Genomic DNA, 22,715 nt, shown 5'->3' with positions numbered 1-22,715 from the left:
AATTCAGGAAAATGGGTCTCAGCTACCCTAGCTAAGAAGTGCCCTTACCTCCTTGTGAAAGTATCCCTATTTATTTATCGAAAGTATTTCCCTCTTTTTATCAAGCAAAGATTGAGTACATTCATCCAGCGTACTGGATTAATAACCACCATGGAGAGATTTTCTGTGGTGCAGTTAACTTCCTTTCCCCCCTTATAGGCAGGACAATCAGGCCTTTGTGTTCTGAGTTCCGGATTATCTTGTCCTGGATTGGGAAGGGGTCAGTGTATGCTCTATTGGGTTTTATGATGGAAGTACTAGTTTTGAAACATTAGGAGCTGGAAAAAGGAGGGGATGGGAAGTGGGCTTTGAAGGGAAGAAGAGAGGGGCCTGGATCTGATGGCAGGGGGAGGGTGGCAGGTCTTGAGAATTGGGAACCTGTGTGCCTCTCACCATCCAGCATCCTCAGCTGTGATACACCAGTGTGAAGTGCAGGAAGGTGGCCTGGAGGTGTTGAGCCCATTTGAGGATGCTACAGACGGAGCTGAGGGCCTGGGACAATGTGCAGGGAGATGGGGATGGCTACCATGGTGCCCTCAGGGCTCCTGCCCAATGTTCCTGGATCCTAGAAACTTTAGAACTCTAGAGTTCTTTGATGATCCCAAAGGAGGGATGGGGCACATCCAGATTTCATTTTCATTAGAGAAACTAAGCGATGTGGTGATTCTTATGCCCTAAGGTAGTGGGATGATTCCCACCGTGCACAGAGATTTATTGGTTTACTGGTAGGTCATTGAGGGAGGAAGTTTCCATCTGTGGCTTTAAAAGAGGGGGTAGAATTGACGTTTGATGTGCAGAGAAAGGAGGATGCATGAACAGAGCCCGCAGAGCTAACGGTGTGATTGGGAAAGGCTGGCAGAGGAGCTCCTGATAGCAGGTGTTCAAAGAGGGACTGTGGGACCAGAAATCTCTACAGTTTTCTGCGGGGTGTAGATATGGAGAGCCCTCCTCTGCCTCTTTCAGGACATCTTCAGTGAAGTTGCAACTTGTTCCCTAATGCTTTTGTGTGGGCAGCTGCTTCCCCTTCTTCCTCATTAGAAATGTTTCAAAGTTAACTCTGGTTCATTGCTACCAAAAATCATTTAAAAAGACATGATTCCTCCTACTCCTGACCCCAAGCCTCAAGTGCCTCTCTCTAAGTGCAACTACATTTCTGGAGATAGTTGTTTATGTATTTTTTTCTTAAACAGTAGCATAGGACTGTGAGTAAGCTCACTGTTCTGCCCTTGCTTGGGTCAGGAAGACTATACTTCTGTCCCTCCAATTCAGCTTTGTAAAGGCTGCTTAGTTCCATTTAATGAATGAACCCTAACACATGTAGCCATTTTCCTACAGTTGGAGTTTTTGGGTTATTTTATTTCTTGGTCACACGAGTGTGTTCTTTCCCAGAACTGAAAGGGAGCTGGGGTTTTGCACCCACAGTCGGAGGGGAGTCGGGAGCTTTCAGTCAGACGACTGAGAGAGATTAAACCCAGGAATTGTTAATATTGGGGAACTTTGGGGCTTTTTCAAAAGCCCAGGAATTGGAGATTTGACGTCATCCTAAAGAGATCTCAAGAGCTGATTGTTCAGGTTTCTGCTTCCTCAGAATCCCAGAAGTACCTTGACTACCTTCCTCTAACATGCCTGTAGTAGGATCTAGAGGAAGGGAGCTCGCCTTTACATTCCCGGGAACACTTACCCACAGATTCTCCATACAGTTTGATGGCATTAAATATACCTTATTTTTTGTGAACAAAAATACAGCATCTGTTTTAGTGTTTTTATTTATTTCTTTTTCTCTGAATCTACCAGTGGAGAAGTGGTCCTTGTGAAGACCTTCTAGTTATTTCTGGGAATCAACAAAGGGTTCTTCACATGGACTTAATAATAAATCCTTTCAGCAGCCACATTGTATCCATGAAAGTTTTTAACCTTCCTTCTGACTCTGGCCCCACCTCTTTGGAGCCCTTCTGCTTTTTTTTTTTTTTTTTTTTTTTTTTTTTTTTTAATGTTTATTTTTGAGAGAGAGAGACACACACAGAGTGCAAGCGGAGGAGGGGCAGAGAGAGAGGGACACACAGAATCCGAAGCAGGCTCCAGGCTCTGAGCTGTCAGCACAGAGCCCGACGCTGGGCTCAGATTCACGAACCCTGAGATCGTGACCTGAGCTGAAGTCAGACACCCAACCACTGAGCCACCCAGGTGCCCCTGCTCTGGACTGAGCAGTGCTCCTCACTTCTGACATGACCTGAAGGCTCAATGCCGGCATGTTCACAGGAGGGGCCTAGGTCCCAGCCATGTCACCAAGCTCCTCGTTTCATCCATACAAGAGCAGAAGTGCTCAGGTTTGGGTGTTGGCTTCTCTCAGGACTGGGTCAATGTTCATGGATTATGAAACCAAATGGCACACCCCCTCATGACTTCACAAGCTTCCTTTGGGAGGACTAAGTGGGTGTATGCTATATAGAAACCCACTAAGTTTCCTAATAGTTGAATTTTGAGATGAGTAGCAGGGTGATGCCCCCTGATAGAAACACAATGGAGTGTAGGTCCTCATTCTGACACACAGTAGCCCTCTTGGCTGTTGTTACTCATGGTGGAAAATTCCATTCCCTCGTACAAGAAGAAATTGTTAAGGAAGGAAGTTTTATGTAAAAGAAAGGAGAAAGAGAATCATGCAACCTCCAGTTTTTTTTCTTCCTTACTTGGTGGAGGTCTGTGGCTATATTCGCAGACACACTAGGACCTGCTTTAGTTGTTTGCATTTGTGGTGGCGGGAGCGGTGCCCTCAGGTAGTACTGCAGGACTCCTGGCTGGGTGGACGGACAGATGTTCTGGTGGTAGTCACCAGCATGCTGTAAGGACCAGGAGCAGTTCTGATTGGTTGGGACCCATGCCATCTGAGCTGTTAAATATTTTAGGTATAGTTGGGCATATTGTGAAAATCATATTCAATTTTACACAATAGTTTTATAGATGGAAATAGAAAAGGGGATTTCTCTTGTAATTCAAACTACAGGAAGTGAAGTTCAGTGAAATCCTTTGGCTGGTGACAATGGTGACATTGGGGTAAAGCAAAAGACAGATGGAAGGGAAGAGACTACTGGGGACCAATCCAGACTTCGGGACAGTGGTAGTAAGAATTTTGCACTTATCAGAAGGGCACTTGAATGCAATAAGGTTGAGAAACTCTCAATTACATAAAACAGAGGTGATTTTGGCTAGGCATCAGCTGGGGTAACAGGTGGAAAGTAACCTTATTATAATAACCTCTTCTGTGTATGTTGACTGTGGGGGAGGGGTACATTGTCAGACATCGGGACTGAAATCACTCATCCCTGTAACCACTGGAGGTGCAAATGGTGTTCTTGAGTCTGGGGGCTCCTAAGTGGTCTTCCAATATACCCTTGTCTGGTCTTGTCATTCTGTGCCTTTAGGCTTCCATGCTGAAAAGGGGCTTTCTGAAGCAGAGATCCATGGAGGACAGTGCATAGTGGGCAGGAGCATGGTTTGAGTGTCAGGCATACCTAGTTTCAGTCCCTTGCCGTCACTGACTGGTCATGTGAATTCAGCCAGGTGACTTCATCTCTCCAGCCCCCAGTGTCCTCTTTGATGGACAATATTAGATTGGACAATATGGGATCCTCCCTCAGAGGAGAGGTGAGGATTACATGACATAATATACTGAAGTATTTTCCATAGTGCCCAGCCCACAGTAAGTGCTCAGTAAGTGGTAGCTGGTACTGCTAATATCCGGGGTGGAAAAGAGATTCTGGGGGTTCCACTTTCATGCATGTAAGAAAAGACAGAAATGTTTTGAAGGTTCTGGAACTTTTTAAGTTTAGGGACCTGCAAAGGGTGGTGATCAGGAATAATGAGCATGAGAAGACGAAGACTTCTGAATCTTAGCTTGTTTATTTATTTTTGAGAGAGAGAAAGCACTAGTGAGGAGGGGCAGAGAGAGGGAGACGGGGTCTCCAAAGGGGGCTCTGAGCCATGAGATCATGACCTAAGCCAAAGTCAGATGCTCAATTGACAGCCACCCAGACACCCCAAGACTTCTGAATCTTTGATAGTTCCCAGTCCTCAGTATATCTCTAGTTCTAATGAAGAAGAAAATCTTGCTCCTCGTCTTCAAGAGTGTCAAAGGTAGCTGGAAAAATGTGTCCTAGGCCCAAAATTAGCAGAGGAAAAAACTCCCAGGAAACAGAAAGAAAAACGAAACAGCTGGTAACCGGGACCTATAGGAAGGAAGAAAAAGTAGCTGACAATCAGTCAAGGCTCAAAATGTGGCCCTGAGGATGTGGTCAGTCTGTGGTACTTCCTGACACAGTGGATCCTGGAAGTAAGCCTCCCCACATGAGCTCAGTCCAAGTTCAGCGCTTACTACAAAAAAAAATGTTTGTTTAATGATCGCATAGTTGAATGGGCAGGGTAGCTTAGCTAATGGTTCTGTTGACTGCCAAAGGTATCAGGTGTGTATTATCCAATCAGCAGAGGGGGCAGCAGAGCTGGGCAGGTGGTGGGAGTAGCCAGCTGTGGTGTTTGCTTGCTCGGAGTCCCTTCTTCCAGCAGCAGAACCTATCTTTCCCTTTTGGAGAACTGCCCCTGTCCTACTAGTGGCCCTTGGTTTAGGTTCTACCCTTTAAGACTCGGTTCTAGCAGGACACGACCTCTGGTGAGTTCTTAAATCCCACTGTGGGGGTGGGCATGCGACACAGGCTGGCCCATCAGAACCAAACCAGTATGTCCAAAGTGAGGCACGTGATACCACCAGAGCCAATGAGATGCAACTCCCTGGAGCTATTGGGATACAGGTGTTCTGTTCCTGGAAGGCTTTACATTTGTATACCTCCAACTGTTGACATTTTGCCTTCCCTTCAGGAAAGTCTGAGTGATGATGAAATCAGCCAGAATGAAGTGGAGACAAGAGAGGGAGAAATAGATACCTGATAAACTTATTGGAACACCTGCCTCTGGTTCAGCATGATCCAACCCTGAACCTTTCCATTGCCTGGGCTTATCAAGTCTCTTTTTGGCTGAAGTTGGTTTGAGGTGGGCTTCTTTCACCTAAGTATAGCAGGAAACTTAGGAGGAACTTTCTGTTTTCTTTTCACAAGGGTAATAGAAAAGCAACAGGGTCCTTTTCCTTGTGACCTAGATAATAGATTTCCCACCATTTTTAAAGAGTTGATCTTTCTGTGCTCATTCTTGGTTTTCCAAACTCATGTCTTGACTTAAAGTCTTGAACCTACTCTGGAAATAATTTCACATTTTCCAAAATAAGGGGAAACAGAAGTTGGTGAGAATGAGGAAAAAAATTCAAACTGAGATAGGTTGTTTTTTTGTTTTGTTTTGTTTTGTTTTGTTTTGTTTTTTGCCAATGTCTGCTAGTGTATCCACTGCCAAGCCTGGATCAGGGTCTTGATCAAGCTTGGATCAGGCTCCCAGGAAGGAATGTTGCCTTTTTCTTCGTTGTATTTTGACAAAGAGTAGGAAATGGCTTTAAGAAAGTAAGTGAAAAAGATGAAAAAGAAAAAAAAATGCATCTGGACTATGGACGTGAGTATTCTGTTACTTTTCAAGTTCTATGGCTGTGTGTTTGGGTTTAGTAAGTATGAAATATATGTTGCATCTGAGGCTCCATGCCTGTGTCTCTGCTAAGAAAAAATGTATATCTTAATTGAACCTGTGAGGCAACTGTAAACTGCCTTTAGGTTCACCTGGCTTGACAAATATTCTTTTTTTAAAATTTTTTTGAGGTTTATTTATTTTTTGAGAGACATAGAGAAAGCACAAGTTGGGGAGGGGCAGAGAGAAGGAGACACAGAATCTGAAGCAGGCTCCAGGTTCTGAGCTGTCAGCACAGAACCCGATGTGGGGCTTGAACTCACAAACCGTGAGATCATGACCTGAGCCAAAGTCGGACACTTAACTGACTGAGCCACCCGGGTGCCCCCAAAAATATTCTTCTTTAGCCCGTGGGTCAGAAGAAATTTGGTTCTTTCTTGTTCCTTCTTCTCTCTTTTTCATCATATCCAAAATGTTCCCTACTGTGTGTGACTTAGGGAAGGTTCCTATCCTAAGTGTTCTCATTTGTAAAATGAGAAGTTTGGATTAGACCAGTGGTTCCAGCTTAAAAAGCAAGCAAACAAACAAACAACAAACAAACAAACAAACAAAAACCAGAAACAAGCGTCAGGGTTCTTCAAACATGGCTTGTGCAGAACTCAGCCTTCCCAGGGGACTCCTGAGGTAACTCCTCGAAGCCCTAGGATTCTGAGGAACTGTTTGGGATGCCCCCTCCCCTCAGATGTTTGCCAAGGCCTTTCCAGCTCCAAGCATTACACTTCTGTCATTCTAAGTGCCACCTCCCATGAGACTTCTTTCTTGCCCTGGTCCATGCAGATCACATCTTTTTCTGTGCTGCTGTAGCATTTGGGAGTATAGCACACACACCGTGGCCCATGTTTGTACCCTGACCTAGATATGGAGGTCTGTCTTTTTTTGAAGTTAGTTTGTCCTTGTGTTTCTTTTGGAAAGTGGCTCAAAAGTTACTTGAGAGACTGAATGTAATGGAAAGAACTCCAGGAAATGGGGAGAGAAGCTTTGTTCACAGATTGGGGCAATCTGGATTTTTGCCTCCTGTGGCAAGCCGCCTGTCCTGGCAGAGGCTGAGCTTCTACCCCAGACCACATACCAGGGCAGAGCAGGGCCATCCTACTGGAGGCTCCCACAGTGGTCCTTTGCCTAGACCTTCTTTCCCTAGTGCACATGCCAGCCAGGCTGTGGTAGTTGGAAGGTCATGGAAGAGCTCTTTGTGAGCTGGGTGCTGGCCTCACCGTTCAGCATCACTGGGCCAGTCCCTGGAGTGGGAGATTAACTTACTATTGAAAGCATGACCAGGAAGATCAGCCCGGGCCAGTCACTTCTACCTCACCCGCCTTAGTCATTTCCTTACCACTGTGGGTAGACGTCTGCTTTTCTGAATAGAGTACCTTACCACTATCGTCCTCGCTCTGGGGATCTGGGTCAAGTTTATCGGGCTTAGAAACATACTTCATAGGGTATATGGTGCAGTTTCATTAAAATCTGGCCGTGTCCAGTGTGGGGACTAACCTAGGACCTGGTGAAAGGCAGATGCTCAGGTAGAGACGTTAATGTGTGAGCACCACCTAGTGGTGGTGAAGAATAATGTGTGCGATGAATGAATCTGAGGAATCTTGCCAATGGGTGGATAGTAAGATAAATAGTACTCAGGGATCTTTGATCCGTAAAAACAGTTGTGTTGAGAATATGCTTTAAAGAAAAATTATAATAAGCATACTAAATTATATACACTAGTTATACTAAACATAAACATAATTTTAGTTTTTCCTGAATGATTCCAAAGACATATGAGTGTCCATAATGAAGACCGGTTATTATTATAGAATGCTGTAAATGTAACAGGTTGGGGAAAAAATCTATAAGAAATGCCATCCCATCTAAGGTTTTATTTTTAAAAAAAATTTTACTTCCAGAAATAATGTACCATGTAACCATTGAAAAAAAGAGGCTTATATAAAGAGCTGACTAAGAGATATTAAAAGATAGATGTAAGATGTAGAACAGTATCAGTAGAACGTTGCAATTCACATGGGAAGCACAGAAAAAATATATATGTATAGAAATCCATACATACATATATACTATATACACACACATATATATTTATGTGTATATATGTGGGATTTACAATATATTAATACATACTTGTTTTGTTATCCTGGAAGGATACCTAATGAACCAATAATTGTGGTGGTCTCTGGGGAAAGGAACCAAGGGACTGAGGAAAGGAACTGAAAGAAAACACACACATACATAACACACACACACACACACACACACACACACACACATTTAATTTGTTGATGCTTTGTTTCTTTTATAACTTTTGTATTCTGGCAAATAATATGTTACATATCGAATAAAGAAAAAACTTAAATATAAAGTGCTTAATAGTACTTATCAATAAATAGTAGCCATTATTATGGTTATTGGTAGTAGCAGTATTAGCAATAGTCATAATATTGTCAGTTTTCACTTCCTCCTAGAAAAGCTGTATGCAGAAAATAAATCTGATTCTTTGAGCTCTTTGGTTATTTGCATCCTGGAGAAGTGGGGTTGAAGATACTTTCCAAGCTAATTAATTCAATTGCCTAGAGCTCAATGTTAATGAGTCTAAGGAAAGGGTTCTCAGTGACAAGATTCTTAATACCAGCCTATAAATGACTATCATCATTTATAAGAGAAATTAGGAGAAAGAATATAGCTGATTCAGTGGAAATTCACAGCTCAAAAATAAGTCAAGCTGCCAGAAGCTCTTCTGAAATATTGAATCTTAGAATCCTTGTGTTGTAAAAAGTCTCAAAGTTAATACAGTCCTGTACTTATTGTTTTCTTGGCCATGGAACTCTTTTCTAATGAAATCTTATTCTGCACTCTATATTTACGTTTGTAACCCATAGCGTTTGCAAGAGGGGAAGCTATGCAGTTGTCTGTCTGTTTGAATTCAGTGTACATATGAGGTATATCTTGTGCTGCATCAGAGTTTTACAACAAACATACTGATGTATATAATAATTATCATTAAAGTAATTATCTTGAGAGGCACTTCATTTACTCCAATGGCATGTCATTGATCTTTAAAATTTGGGGACTCCTCTTTTGGAATTGCCTCTTTATCAGTTTTCACTGGTGAGGCGAAAATCACATTACTTTGGGCCATACTCCTTTGGAGCTAAAAACTCCATTATGCAACTTGGCCAACTTTCTTAGTCATCACATTTATTAGAGATTGTTTATTTCTAAAAATTCAATCTCCCCAAATGAGGCAATGGAACTGTTCCTCCAACTCCAACAGATGCTTCAAGAGAAGGAGTTTAAGATGCAAGGAAAGGGATAGACGGGCAAACAAGTGCAATAAATTTCCACTTAGAAGATGTTCCTCATGTGGGGCTTTAAAATGGTGGAGTGGGTAAGTCTAGGATGGGTGGAGGGGATGCCAATGAGAAAGTCTTTAAAAAGAGGAATCCCACTCACTCCTTCCAGATGGTTTTGGTATAATGTGTAACATTGTAGAGAGACAGAAGATGCAAAAATTAAAAGGCAAATATATTCTTTTCATCATAAAATATTCAACATGAACAAAGCAATTTGCCGAGGTTAAAGGCAGATCTCTAGTTAAACCTAGCATATAGTCATAGTACTAATCACAGTACTCTTTGAATTAATATTTGTTCATTTAGTTTAGGTGGAATGGAAAAATAAGCTTTACAAATATAATTTAAATAACTTGAATTATTTTAAATAAGCAACCTACATCAATAATTGGTTTAGAACCGTGCTCAGCTGTTAAGAGGTTGAGTGTGGGCTCTCAACTCCCCACCCAGGTTCAAATTCTTGACGTCGGGCAAAATACTTAACATTTCCTGTGCCTCAATCTACTGCTCTGTAAAGTGGGGATAATAATAACCGCACTATCTTAAAAGGATGTGGTGAAGAATGTAAAGGGAACTCTTCTGCTTACGGCAGTGCTTGCTTAGGAGAGATCACAATTGGCAATGTGTTTTTCACAGCTGGCTCTGACTAGCGGGAGCTGATAAAGGACCATGACCTTGGATTGACCCTGAGACATCAGACTTGTGGTCCTAACTGAAGATTTTCCTAAATAACGGGCACTATGGTTTGTTTTAGCTGTGTTTCAAGCCGTGGACTCATTCTGTCCTCTCCAGAGTACTAGATTTCAGTCCTTGGTTAGCAATAACCACATGAATACGTCCTTACCCTCAGGACTTTAAAAGCTCTGACTTCTGGGGCACCTGAGGCTCAGTTGGTTGAGTGTCAGGTCATGATCTCGCAGTTCATGAATTCAAGCCCCACATCAGGTTCTCCGCTGTCAGTGCAGAGCCCGCTTCAGATTCTCTGTCCCCATCTCTCTGCCCCTACCCCACTCGTGCTCTCTGAAAAATAAACATTTAAACAAAAAAACAAAACTCTGACATTTCCCTCTCAGTGACCTCTTATTTACTCAGTGAATTTTTTTTCAATAGCCTGTGTTCCTTTGTGTGGCAAATCAATAGACTCAGCTTTTATTTTTATCTATTTATCCATCCATCTGTCCATCAATCTATCCATCCATATATCTATCCATCTATCTCTTCTCCACTTATTCATTACCTCTGATGGCCTTTTTAAAATAATTTTTTAAAAGATTTTATTTTTAAGTAATCTCTATACCCAAAGTGCGGCTTGGATTCACAACCCCAAGACCAAAAGTCGCATGCTCTGTTGATGGAGTCAGCCGGGCACCCCTTACCTTTGATGGTCTTTGTTTTACTTGTTGACAGGCACAAATAAATTAGCGTATGTAAAGCACTGAAATGTGACAGTTATTATTATCTTATTCACTCACTGGTATCTTGTGTATGTTATAACAACAACATGTCACTGAAATATTTTAATTCTATCTCTGTACAAGTATACATGAATAATAACACAGACTTTAGATGATAGAATGTTTCTAACTCAAATTTGTAAGTATGATGTGGTATTCAGGAGCAGGAACAGGAGCCTCATTTAGCATCTAGAGAAATGGCTAGTAAGATTTTGAGTCTGACCGACCAGTGAGGATGAGGCTTACACATTCAGGTCTAAGTTCAGGGTCAGACACTGACCTTCAAAAGATCTGTCATTCTGATTCTAACTTACGGGTTTTTGAAAATTATAACTCTGAACTCTTTAAAGAAACAGGGTTAAAAGGCAGTTTGTTGGTATACGAGCTTCTACAAAAAACCTGTTTCAAAAGCTCAGCATATGCGTGCGTGCACACAACATAGCCTTAGCCTTTTGCTGTAGACTCCTAGCACAGCACACAAGGACATGCCTTTGTTACCAAGGAAATGACTGTTTCTCGGAGCAAAGAGATATTGAGGACACTTCTCAGTAAGTGATACAGAACAAGGCCCTATTATTTCCTAGACCTGCTGGTTGGTGTAACCTGAAGCTCTTTGTCCTGTCCCTCTCCACCTGGCCCATCACTGCTATGGTGGCAGCAACCAATCCAGGCTTTCTTGGTCAAGTCCACCACATAGCTGACAATCCACCTTCTCTTCCTACTTTCTCAGGCAGTTGTGGCACATGTTTAAACTGACTAATGAAGAAAGGTCTTAGGCAATTTTGAATCAGTCTCCGAGTGTGGCAGAAACTTCAAACACAGATGTGGCCAGGGTCACTGACAAGGTCAGGACTCTAGATGCCATTGCCTTGTGGTCAGATAACCTGCTTCTGCATATCAGGTATAGGACCATTGGGGACTGTATGACAAAGACGATAATAGGGACACTGAGGGACATCACAAGCTGGGAATCAGCTTTGCTTCACATGTGAGTTCTTCTGCTTCTAATTGTCCTTTTAGTTGAAATTAATTAATTATTTGGAATCTGCACTTCCTGACAATTGTTCACCTGACATGACTGCAGCTCCTTTCCCCAGATCAACACTGGAGAAACCGTAGAAGCAAGAAAGAAACAGATTTTTAAAAATTATCAGGAAACCACCCGCCTCCATAGTCTTCTCTTAAGGGTGTTGCAAATGGGAATGAATAGGAGCAATGGTTCTAGTGCTTGGGGCTCATCACCTCCCCTTTTCTTTTCTTTTTCTTTTTTTAAACATTTATTTATTATTGAGAGACAGAGACAGGCAGAGCATGAACATGGGAGGGGCAGAGAGAGGGGGAGACACAGAATTCAAAGACAGGCTCCAGGCTCCAAGCTGTCAGCACAGAGCCCGACGCGGGCCTCGAACTCACAAACTGTGAGATCATGACCCGAGCAGAAGTTGGACACTTTACTGACTGAGCCACCCAGGAGCCCCGTCACCTTCCCTTTTCTTAAATGCTTTTCCTGATGTGCAGTACCAGAGAGCAGCCGAGTCCCCCTTTCAATATAAGCTCAAAGGAAAAAAAGACCAAAACTGGACAGTACATACTACACAAGGCAAAAATATTAGAACAAACAGAACGAGGATATAAAATGAGGTTGATGTAAACATCCTGAAGGAAATGAGAATATATTAGTAATTTGAAACAAGCATAGGAAATCATAATAAGAATCAAGTGGGAATATTATTTTTAAAAAAGTTGAAATAAATAACACAATATATAAGACAAATAATAGGATAACTATAGTTGAAGAATGAATTAGATAAGGTTAAGGGAACTTTCCCAGAAGGGAGGAAGAAAGGAGAGACAACAGTATGAAAAGAAAGCTAAGATATAAGGAGGAAAGAAGAGGTGCTAATAACATCCAGATCACAGGAGTCCCAGAGAAAGAACTAAAAACCAAGTACAGGAAATATTTGAGGAAGTGATGGAGCCACATTTCCCAGAATTAAAGAACTTTAAAGGTTCTCAGATTGACTAGACTCGTGGGGTACCACACAGAGAGAAAGAAAAACCCATCCCTACACAAATTTTAGAGCAATTAAAAGTTTCATAAACCACAGGACAGTCTGAAAGCTGCTAGAGAGAAAGCAATCATCTTGTAAAGGAGCAAGAATCAGATGACAACAGATTTCTCACAACAGTACTGGATATAGTTAACAAATGGAGTAACCCACTGACAACTTAGACCCTTGTATTCCAGCCACATTCAGATGGGGGGGGGGGATTTTCCAAAAGAAGGAGGACGTTCAGATCCTGGAGGAGGGTGAATGACAAATGTCCACTATGGTAGCTTTGGCAAGTTTCTTTAGCTCTCTGAGCATCATTTCTCTAGGAAAGACAATGACCCTTTGAAGTCATCAATCCATCCATCCATCTATCCATCCATCAGCACACATTTATTGAGAGCTGTTCTAGTTATCTATTGTTTTATAATTACCCCAAAGCTTAGTGACTGAATCAACCATTTTATTATATATCATGATTTTATGAATTTGGAATTTAGGCAGGGTAAGCTTAGCTGAGTGATTCTTCTGCTCCATGTGGAGCCAGCTGGGGTTCTTTGGGACATTCAGTTGGTGGCTGATCTGACCTGGATAGTTCAAAATGGCTCTGATTCTTTGGAAGGGGTGGTTGGAAGGCTGGGATCATTTGGGCTCATCTCCCTCTCCATGTGGTCTCCACATGGACTGTCCAGTAGGATAGCTGCATTTTGTATGTGAAAAGTCAGGGGTTGAGGACACCAAGTGTTCTCTCTCTCTCTCTCTCTCTTTTTAATATTTTTAAATGTTTATTTATTTTTGAGAGAGAGAGACAGACAGATCATGAGTGAGGGAGGGGTAGAGAGAGAGGGAGACACATAATAGGAAGCAGGCTCCAGGCTTCATGCTGTCAGCACAGAGCCCCGTGCGGGGCTCAAACTCACGAACCGTGAAATCATGACCTGAGCCAAAGTCGGACACTTAACCAACTGAGCCACCCAGACACCCCAACACCAAGTTCTCTTTAAGGCTAGGCTTGGAGTTGGCATAATGTCACTTCTACTCTACCCAGTTGGTCAAAGCACAGGCCAGCCCAGATTCAAAGAAAGGAGAAATAGACTACATCTCTTGTTGAGAGTTGTCAAAGAATTTGCAGCCACCTTTAATCCATTGTAAGAACCAACTATGGGCCAGGCATGCATAGCCATACGAAAATAAATAAGACATGGCTTTGTCTTCAAGAAGCTCAAAGTCACAGTTACATGGCAAACAAAACAAATGAAAGTAGTAAATGAGATCAAAGCAAAGATGCATTGTAAATCGCAAAACACCTCTACTATGAAGATTTGCTCTAAAATAGGATATTACAGACTCCTCTAATGCTCTCTAATATCAGTTACCATTTCTTGACTGGTTTGCCAGGAATCAAGAACTCAGCTAAGAGTTTTCCCAGCATAATTTTCCCTACGTCTCAAAAGAACACTTCAGTTACAAATTGTACACAGTAGAATCAATGCTTCTTGCTTAATTACACATCTTGAGATCTTGTTAGATATCAGCACCCATCACTCTACTGCCCATCAACACCATTTTATAGATGCTTCTCAAGATGCCCAGACAGGCCTCTGGCTACTTAAGGAAAGATTTTCAATTCATAGTGACTCACCCAGCTAATCTCTCAAGGCTCTGATTTCTTCTTCTCAAAATTTTTATTTTGTTTTACATTATTTTAAAGTTTGTTTGTTTGTTTGTTTGTTTAGAGAGTGCACACAAGGGGGGTAGAGGCAGAGAGAGGGTGAGAGAGAATCCCAAACTGGCTTGGTGCTGTCAGTGCGGAACCGAAGCAGGGCTCAGTCTTGGAACCATGAGATTATGATCTGAACTGAAATCAAGAATTGGACACCTAACCGACTGAGCCACCCAGAGGCCCCTCAAAATGTTTCTATTAATCTGCTGCCCTCTCCTGAGCCACGAGGCAACAAATTGTAAGACTCCAAAGCTGACAGAGGTGAAGACATATGTAAAGGTCCTTGTGTTTTATTAGCAAAATGTATTAAGTTCCTACTGTGTATAAAGAACTAGACAACAGAACACTTGGAGCAAATATATTTTCTGCCACAGAGACTAGTCACCCAGACAAGATTTGTTTCACCTGGTTGACAAAGTGATACATAATAAAAACAGACAAAATTGTAATGTAGCAAATTTGAAGAGTAAAAACAAAAAAGAAATTAGTCATAATTGCATCATCCAAAAAATGGTACTGTTAGCATTTTGATTATTTCCTTCTGGTTTTTCATTTATTTGTTTTTAGTTTGTTAGCAAAAGTAATGGACTTCATTCTTTAGCACTGTTTTAGGGTCACAGGAAAGTTGAGCAGACTTTATAAATACTTCCCAAATATACTTCTTCCCTGCACACAACTTGCCTCATTTGCTTTTATAATTGATGAACCAATATTGAAACACTATTATTAACTGATATCCCTTTGTTTACATTAAGGTTTATCTTTGTGTTATAGGGTTCCGTGGGTTTTGGCAAATGCATAATAACACGTATCCACCATTACTGTATCCTACTCATTAGGTTCACCATTTATGTTTTGTACATTCAGATGCACACAGCTGTTTTTCTCTGCTTTTCTGTCACAGCCTGACACAAGCCTTCCTTTACACAATGGCGCTTCTCCTCTATGTGGTAGTAAACTCTCACAAACATCGCAGAGTATAGCGGCCTATACTTAACCGTTCCCCTAATGGTGGACATTCATGCCGCTGACAGTTTTTCAGATGTCATAAGGTATTTTAAAATCAGCTCATGGAAATAGCTTTCAGGATGTAGATAACATTTAGAAAAAAAAATATTTTTAGAAAGAAATGTGTTGTGTGGCATCTCCCGGCACCTCCTAGACAAAAGGCTTTTGTGTGAAGGCTTGAGGCCTGTGCCACCTAGAGTACCAGCATCCTCCTGCTCGCTGCTGGAGTGTGGGGGGCGGAGGGGAGATGGGGGGATGGGCCTCGTTAGGAGGCCAGGGAGAGAGAGACTAGCTGCGTCTTAGCACCCCATTTCCACAGTGAAACTCAGGCTTCTGCATTCACTCCCCTCTCACCTTTCTCCCTCCAGCGCTCCTCAGAGCCTTCACTATTTTCTTTTGCTCTTAGGACTGATTGGCCTAATGGGGAAATAGCACTGGGGTTGGCAGAAGCGACCTTGGGCTGTACAGGACAGCTTTGATGAGCGTGTCAGTCTGGTGAGCTAGCCGGGTCAAACTGCCTCACAGAAACCCCAAACTATATAACTCCATCTGGAAAGTTTTCACCAGAGGGCAAAAGCCTGCGAAGGTAATATCCCTTTACTATTTCTCATAAAAGTGCATGCCAGAAATAATGAGAACAAGTTGGGTTTTGTGTGTGTGTGTGTTTTGTTTGTTTTTGTTTTGTTTTAGCTGTGGAGCTGATAACCGTACAGCTATATCTGCAGAGCCCTGGAACATAACAGCACTTGCTCATACACTGGTTCACGTTACCTGACAACAGTTTAGCGTGCTGGAGGTCATTACTGCCACTTTACAAAGTGAGAAGCTTTGGTATATCTCAAGTTCTCAGAGATGCCGCCATATGCCGTAGGCCGCCCTTCACGTCTGTCCCACGGGTTCACAGCTGGTATGTGGAGGAACTGGAAGCTGAATCCAGGACAGCGTTTTCCTCATCCGCCCCAGCTGCCTAAGAACGGGGCAGGCCACCTTTCATACCCAGGGATCCCATTCCGAGACACGTGTGCAAGCCCCAACCTAACGGCCCCCACAGGGCACCAAGAGCCACTTTGAGAGGCCTTGTTTGTCTTTGCCCTGGGAGTCTGGTCTGTACCCTGACCTCTGACCTAGAACTATTTGTTCCAGCCACTCTTAGGCTGTCATCCTGGCTCAAAACAAAGTGAGCGAAAGTTCTCTCTTCAAGCCCTGCTTTCATACTCAAGGGGTCAATGAAAATGAGCGGTGTGGTCATGTGGCTGATGAGTCATTTTGGCCCCGAAATACCAAGTTAAAATATTCTATAGTTCAGGGCCTATCCGGGCACTAACAGCTGGGGAGCAGTAAACATTAGGAGCATAGTCTTTGGGCCAGAGAGACGTGGGTTTGAGTCCTACCTTTATACCTCTGAGCTGTGTAACCTTAGGCCACTTAAATAAACTCTCTGGGCCTCAGTCTCCATATCTGTAAAGCAAGGCTAAGCCTAGTGCTTATCGTATAGAGCAGTTTCCACATCCGCCTCTATCGTATAGAGGATTACATGAGGGAAAACAAGGTAAAGTACTTAGCTTACTGCCTGGCATGAGTAAGCCCTCATAATACTGTTGTTTTTATTATTCAGTCACCAGGAAAACCCAGAGGAATCAATCTGTTGGGTCACAGGTGTTCCTAGAACTGTCTGCAAACACTTCCACATTGTCAAAGCGGCCATATTCTTCACGAAATACCTTTGCTTTTGTCTTTCAGGCTTCCTGCTTCAACAAATGTCCACAGTTTTAGGTCAGTAACATGTAGGTAGGGAGAGTCACCTCATAATTGTGACAAATGTGAGTATATCTCTGAAGCGCCAAAGAGGTTCTGGCAAAAACCCACACGTGCAGGTTTGTCTGAGTTTCCCGACATACCCACTACCAGCCTGTTGGAGGTGGTTGAGGTTTGATCGCTGGCTTCTTCCCACAGCTGGCTGGAGTTTACTTCATGTCAGAGTCTGCCCTTGATTTCCTCCCCCGTGACGACCAGTCTTGCCTGGCCAGGGGGATTGTGACAGTCTTTGCTTCCATGCGGGTGAAGTCTTTTGAAAAGGGAGAAAACTCATTAGTTTGCTGTCATCCTCAAATGTGCTTAGGTTATGAGTAATTCTGCCACGAGAGCCAGGGCCCTGGGCGTGCACTTGGCTGAGACTGTTTTATCTACTTGTACAGGGTGGTGGGAGATTAAATGGGATAATTTACGAAAGAGTGTCTGTCCACTGTAGACCTTCCTACAAATCCAACGAGGAAGATGACGATGATCACGCTTTCCCCACCTCTGAGAGATCACCTACAGACACCCTCAAATGCACAACCACACTGTATCTGGACACACCTGCGTGTGCGCACACACCACACTGCATTCTATAGTGAAGAAAGGATCGCGTTTGCCCTTGAGGGCTGGTTTGAATAACAAGTGCGTATTTCCGCTAGTGTTTCTGTTCTCCTTCCCGTCAGGCCTGGCTGCTGCCTCAGAGCAAACAGGGCACCGACAGCGCTCGGGTCTCCGCGGTCAGCTCCAGTCTGCTGCTCCATCGGCCGGCGTCCAGCAGGTGGCGCTGCACCCCGCGCGGCCCCGACCGGCCGGCCCACGCTCCCTAGGAGGCCCAAGAGTTCCTGGGAAGTCGGGATGTGGGTTTTCGGCGGACTCAGAGCTGCAGCCACGGCAAACGCAAATGCTGACACACCGGCTTGACGAGGGCCTTTGTCAGAGGCACGGGGGATCTGGCGTCACCGCACAATGGAAAACAAAGTGCTTTGCCTGCCTGGCCAGATTTCACATTTGCTCACCATTGATTCTGGGGCATTTACAGGCAGAATGAGTTCATGTGAAATTTCAGGCCCTGTCATGACTCAGATTCACTTTCTGTAAACCAGAGTCAGCATTACACTTCCCCTCACTTTGGGCCATTACTTGAACTTTTAGGAGACCCATTGTATTTGTGCTCACTGAAGAGCTTTGAGTATTTCCTAAGCACTTTTATTTTTTTAAAGGGTACTTTCATTTTTTAAAACCATCTTGGGGCAGATATGTATTTTGAGATATGTCACTCTTAGCTCCAAAATAGGTTTGCCTTGTATATTATTTACATGTTCAAAAGTGTGCCATTTAGAAATTCAAGTGAAACTTGCGAAATACTATTCTGGCAGGAAGCCCAGGAGGGGATTGTTCTCCAAGATGATGATTTGGTTGGTGCAGGAGCAGGAAATGTGGGTGAGGAGGGAGTGAACTGAGGGGACCTCCCAGAGGTTTTTTTTTTTTCTACACCTAAAGAAAAAAGGTGGATGACTGGAGTTGATCTGTTCTGAGGATTATGGCAGAATTTTGGTATTGGGGAAAAGACCCAAGATGGGGTTAGTATTGGAGAGAGAGAACACACCTGAGAGGATCTGAAAGGGATTGAGCAGGTGATCTGGGAGCCTGTAAGCCTGGGTTTACAGCAGGAGAAGCACCTGAAGAGAATTAACTTGAATTAACTTGGGAGGAGGGTGGCCCAGGAAAGCTTTTCACCTGCGGGAGAGGGGTGGGAGCAGCAGCCGGGCTGGACAGGAAGGTACACTGGGTAGCATCTGGGCCTTGCAAATGTGATTCTCTTATCTGCCTCTTGCCAGCATGTTGCTCTGACTCTTCCTTCTCCCACATAGAGGGAAACCAATTCTGGAGAAGTTCCCCACATCCTCATTCTTAGATTCAGCTAGTTGTTCCTCCTGGATTTTTCCTACCCTGACCAATCCCCTTTCACACCTTTTACACCTTGTGTAATCGCCAATCTCATTGTTCCCTAAAAATTCTCCTACAGAAATCTATATATCTGGTTAATTTTTTTGTGCTTTTATTTATGTTTTTTTCCCCCCCTGGTTTTGGGTTCTTGTAGGTTTTTATTGAGAAAAATGGTATTTGGGGACTGGAAAAGGTAAGGGAAACCCTGGTTTCTCTTGAGCTCCCTTTACCTTCCAGGGCTCCCTGGTGGGGGAGGAGGGAGGAGCTCTCCAGCTGCCCCAAGGTCTACTGCTTTAGTGGAATTGGATAGGGGCCCATGGGAGAGGTGTGAGTGCAAGCGCTGAGCTCCTTTCAGACACGAGGATGTGGATGTGTCAGGTGAGTGAGCAAACAAAAACACAGACACTTTGAAAACCAAGTCCAGCAGAGTTTAGCTTGGTCCAGATAAACTCACCCCCATCCCCACCCCTTAGGGCACACAGGAAGAATGATGCTTGTGTGTGTAATATATTCTCATGGAGGTATGCAATGTTATGAGTAATTCTTGGCTTGTGATGTCACTTCTATGCTGTTCTTGCTCAGAGAAATGTATTGGAGTTGAAGAAAATGAAAGAATTTGGACTCTTTGTAAGCATGTCTGTTTGAGTGGGTTTTATATGAGACAGGAAACAAATGGAGACAGAAACTTTGCTAAGACATTATGACTGATCCCAGTTTATCAGGATAGCAGGTAAGAATTAGGCCAGAAAACAACAGTTACCCACACAAAGAACCATGCTTTTGTGTGGCATTTTGTAATATGTGACCTTTGTAGAGTAAATAGGTCAGGCAAATTCACATCATTTTGGAGATGATGAAACAAAGACTTTTAGAGGATTTATGTGAATTTTTTAAGTCCATGGTATGTCAGAAGTGCAATGGGGTATTTCAGCTTCTGATTTATGCCTTTAAACACCTCTTACCCTTTGGGAGGTGAGTGGGGAAGACCAGGTGCAGGTCTGAATCGTGCCTCATTCCATTTTCAGAGAGGCTGAGGTCGTGTCTCCTACAAGTCAAGAGGGCTTGCCAAGAGGATGGCCATGTTCCCCAGTGCTCAGGTGAGCATGCTCTGAGTGACAGTGTGTGATGAATGGAGCATTTGTGAAGCATGCAGGCAGTAGGCTGGTTAGGATTGTGTTGAGTATTCTCAGGTTGACAGCATTGGTTTTATGTAATTTGAGACGTGTGTGGCATGACAGCCAGGCTTTTATCACTCACCCCTTTCCCCTTCCTGAGAATTGTTTGTGTTGTTGAGATTCCGGGTCTGTATTTTTAGCGTCTGATTCTCCATGATTGCTCAAGTATCTGTGGCCATGTTTTACTGACTCACGCAGATGTCCTGATGCCCCCGATAAAACTGATGACTGCTGAATGGAAAGCACTCCGCGTGGAAAGCCAGGAATTGTCCCCATAGCTTGCCTTACTAGTTCCAGCTGATTTTTCAGAACAGGGTTTGCAGAGAGCTTAACTTTGAGAATTACAGAGTTCTGTTAGCTTTCTTCATGCTAAATTGGGGGGAAAAAAGGCGATATTCTGGGGTAAAGCAAAAGGGATTGGGCGCAGCAGATATTCATACAGCATTTCTTTCAGTGTCCCCTCTCCTTGCTGCTGCTTTTATGCCAGCTGGAGTTCCCCAAGCCCCGCGTCTGTGGGCAAGACTACATGGTGAAAGAGCTGAGTCACAGCTTTGCTTCTCTATAATTATAAATTTTTATCACCTCATCTGACATAGAAAGGGTGTTGGTTGTAAATGAAACACACATTAGGAATAAGCTCTTTAGATAGAGCAAAAAAACAAAAACAAACAAAATCCATACAAAAAACAGCTTTCACAGAGTGAAGGGTCTCCCCCGCCGCCCCGGTTGTTAAGGTCATGAAGAGACAGAGGAGTCATTTCTCTTTCTCACCCATGCAATCATGAAAATGAAAACATCAAAATAAGCAACACTATACATTTCTCATCAAACCCTCTTCTAGTTGTTTTGTTTAATGTCCTCACTGCACATGCCTGGATAACCTACTATGCCAGCTGCCACCACCCCATCTTTTCTCCCATCTTCTTTGCTGTTCTCACTGTCTCTCAAGACCTTAGTCAAAATCACCTTCAACATGAAATCTTGTCTCCCTAGGAGATACTGTTTTATGGTACATTATTGTGCTTCTGAATCTTAAAAAATTGTTCTCATGTCATTCTCTGTGTACATCACATCTCCAACAGATTGGAAGTTCTAGAGTAGAGGTAGTGTCTTCTAATGCCTTATTATTATTATTTTTTAAATGTTTATTTACTTTTGAGAGAGAGTGTGAGTGGGGGAGGGGCAGAGCGAGTGGGGCAGAGGATCCAAAGTGGGCTCTGTGCTGACAGCAGACATCCTGATGTGGGACTCAAACGCACAAATCACGAGATCATGATCTGAGCTCAAGCTGGGCAGCTTAACTGACTGAGCGCCCAGGCATCCCTTCTAATGCCTTTTTATTCTCTTTGTGCATCTTCCTTCCATGGGGCAGTCTGTAGTATGAGTAGCATCCAGTCTCAAATGTCTTTCTTTTCCAACTTAGACCAATCAAGATGCCCCCTAGCCACGCTGAAAACGAACTCCTTTGCCAACTGTGTGTGTAAACAACCCCTGAAAATAGCCAGGACATGCAAACCAGTGAAGTTTCCTATTCCACCTCTACCCAGATATGACCTTGTTGATACCATCTCCTGTTAGATGACAGATATGAATGTTTCTATTGCTTGGTTGCTATTTGCTACACGCTTCCTGGACAGGTTTCTAGGTAACCTTAATGGCTGTGCTTCTGGAGAAGGAGGAGTAGAAAATAATTCACCTCTTCAGTAAGTGGTTGTAAAAATATAACCGCATTTAAAAGCTTTTATAGAGCAGCTCTCTTCTTCCGGTGGCTCAGGCCCTGTTAGCTTTGAGATAGGAGCCCCCATAGTGCTTTGTTCTTGGCATCCTCTGACTAGGACAGAAGGCAGATTTAAAGGCCAGAAGGATTGATTTTTTTTCAGTGGAGGGCTTTCCATGAGGGGTGTGGGAGAGGAATCACTCGGGGAAACAGTGGTCAGTGAGGCTTATTCTCTATCTGCTCCTCATTCATGTGTAAGGCTGAACAAGCTCCTTGTCTCAACAAGTGAGTCCCAGACCACAGAGGGGAGCAGTTTATCCTGGAGGTCCTAGGCTGACGGGGGACCTGGATGGTAAGAGGTAGGGACTGCCACAGCCTCTCCTCCCACTCACATTCCCATCAAAACTTGCAGGGCGAATGTCCCCAAATTGCATGTGTGTTCTGCTTTGATGTGGCCACAGTGTGGCCACCCAGGCTTACTCCAGTGCAGCTGGATCCCATGGTTCAAACTAGGCCTGACTGTCCAATTTTGGAAACTGGGAGGCGTTTTCCCGTCTGTCAGGACTTGGAGTTTACCATCCCTAGAGCATTGAGTAAGAACCTCATGTTTACAAAATCCCCAAGCCCCATGATTTCTTCCTGCCAGGTCTGGAGAACAAGTAGGCACATAATGTCAAGTAGACCTTGCAACTGCTGTCCCTTCGTTCCTGCCCAGCACAAAGTTACCAGGGAAAAAATAGGTATAGGTGAGGTGAGGGATGTACTTGTTTGAGCCCTGAAAATAGAATTTTAAAATTCTCACTGAAAAGTCACTGGATTTTCTGCCTATAATTTTATT

The sequence above is a fragment of the Puma concolor genome, chromosome A1 (genome assembly GCF_028749965.1).
Source record: "Puma concolor isolate L17-30 chromosome A1, mPumCon1.1.hap2, whole genome shotgun sequence".
NCBI classification, from domain to species: Eukaryota; Metazoa; Chordata; class Mammalia; order Carnivora; family Felidae; genus Puma; species Puma concolor.
This window is presented reverse-complemented; position numbering follows the sequence as displayed.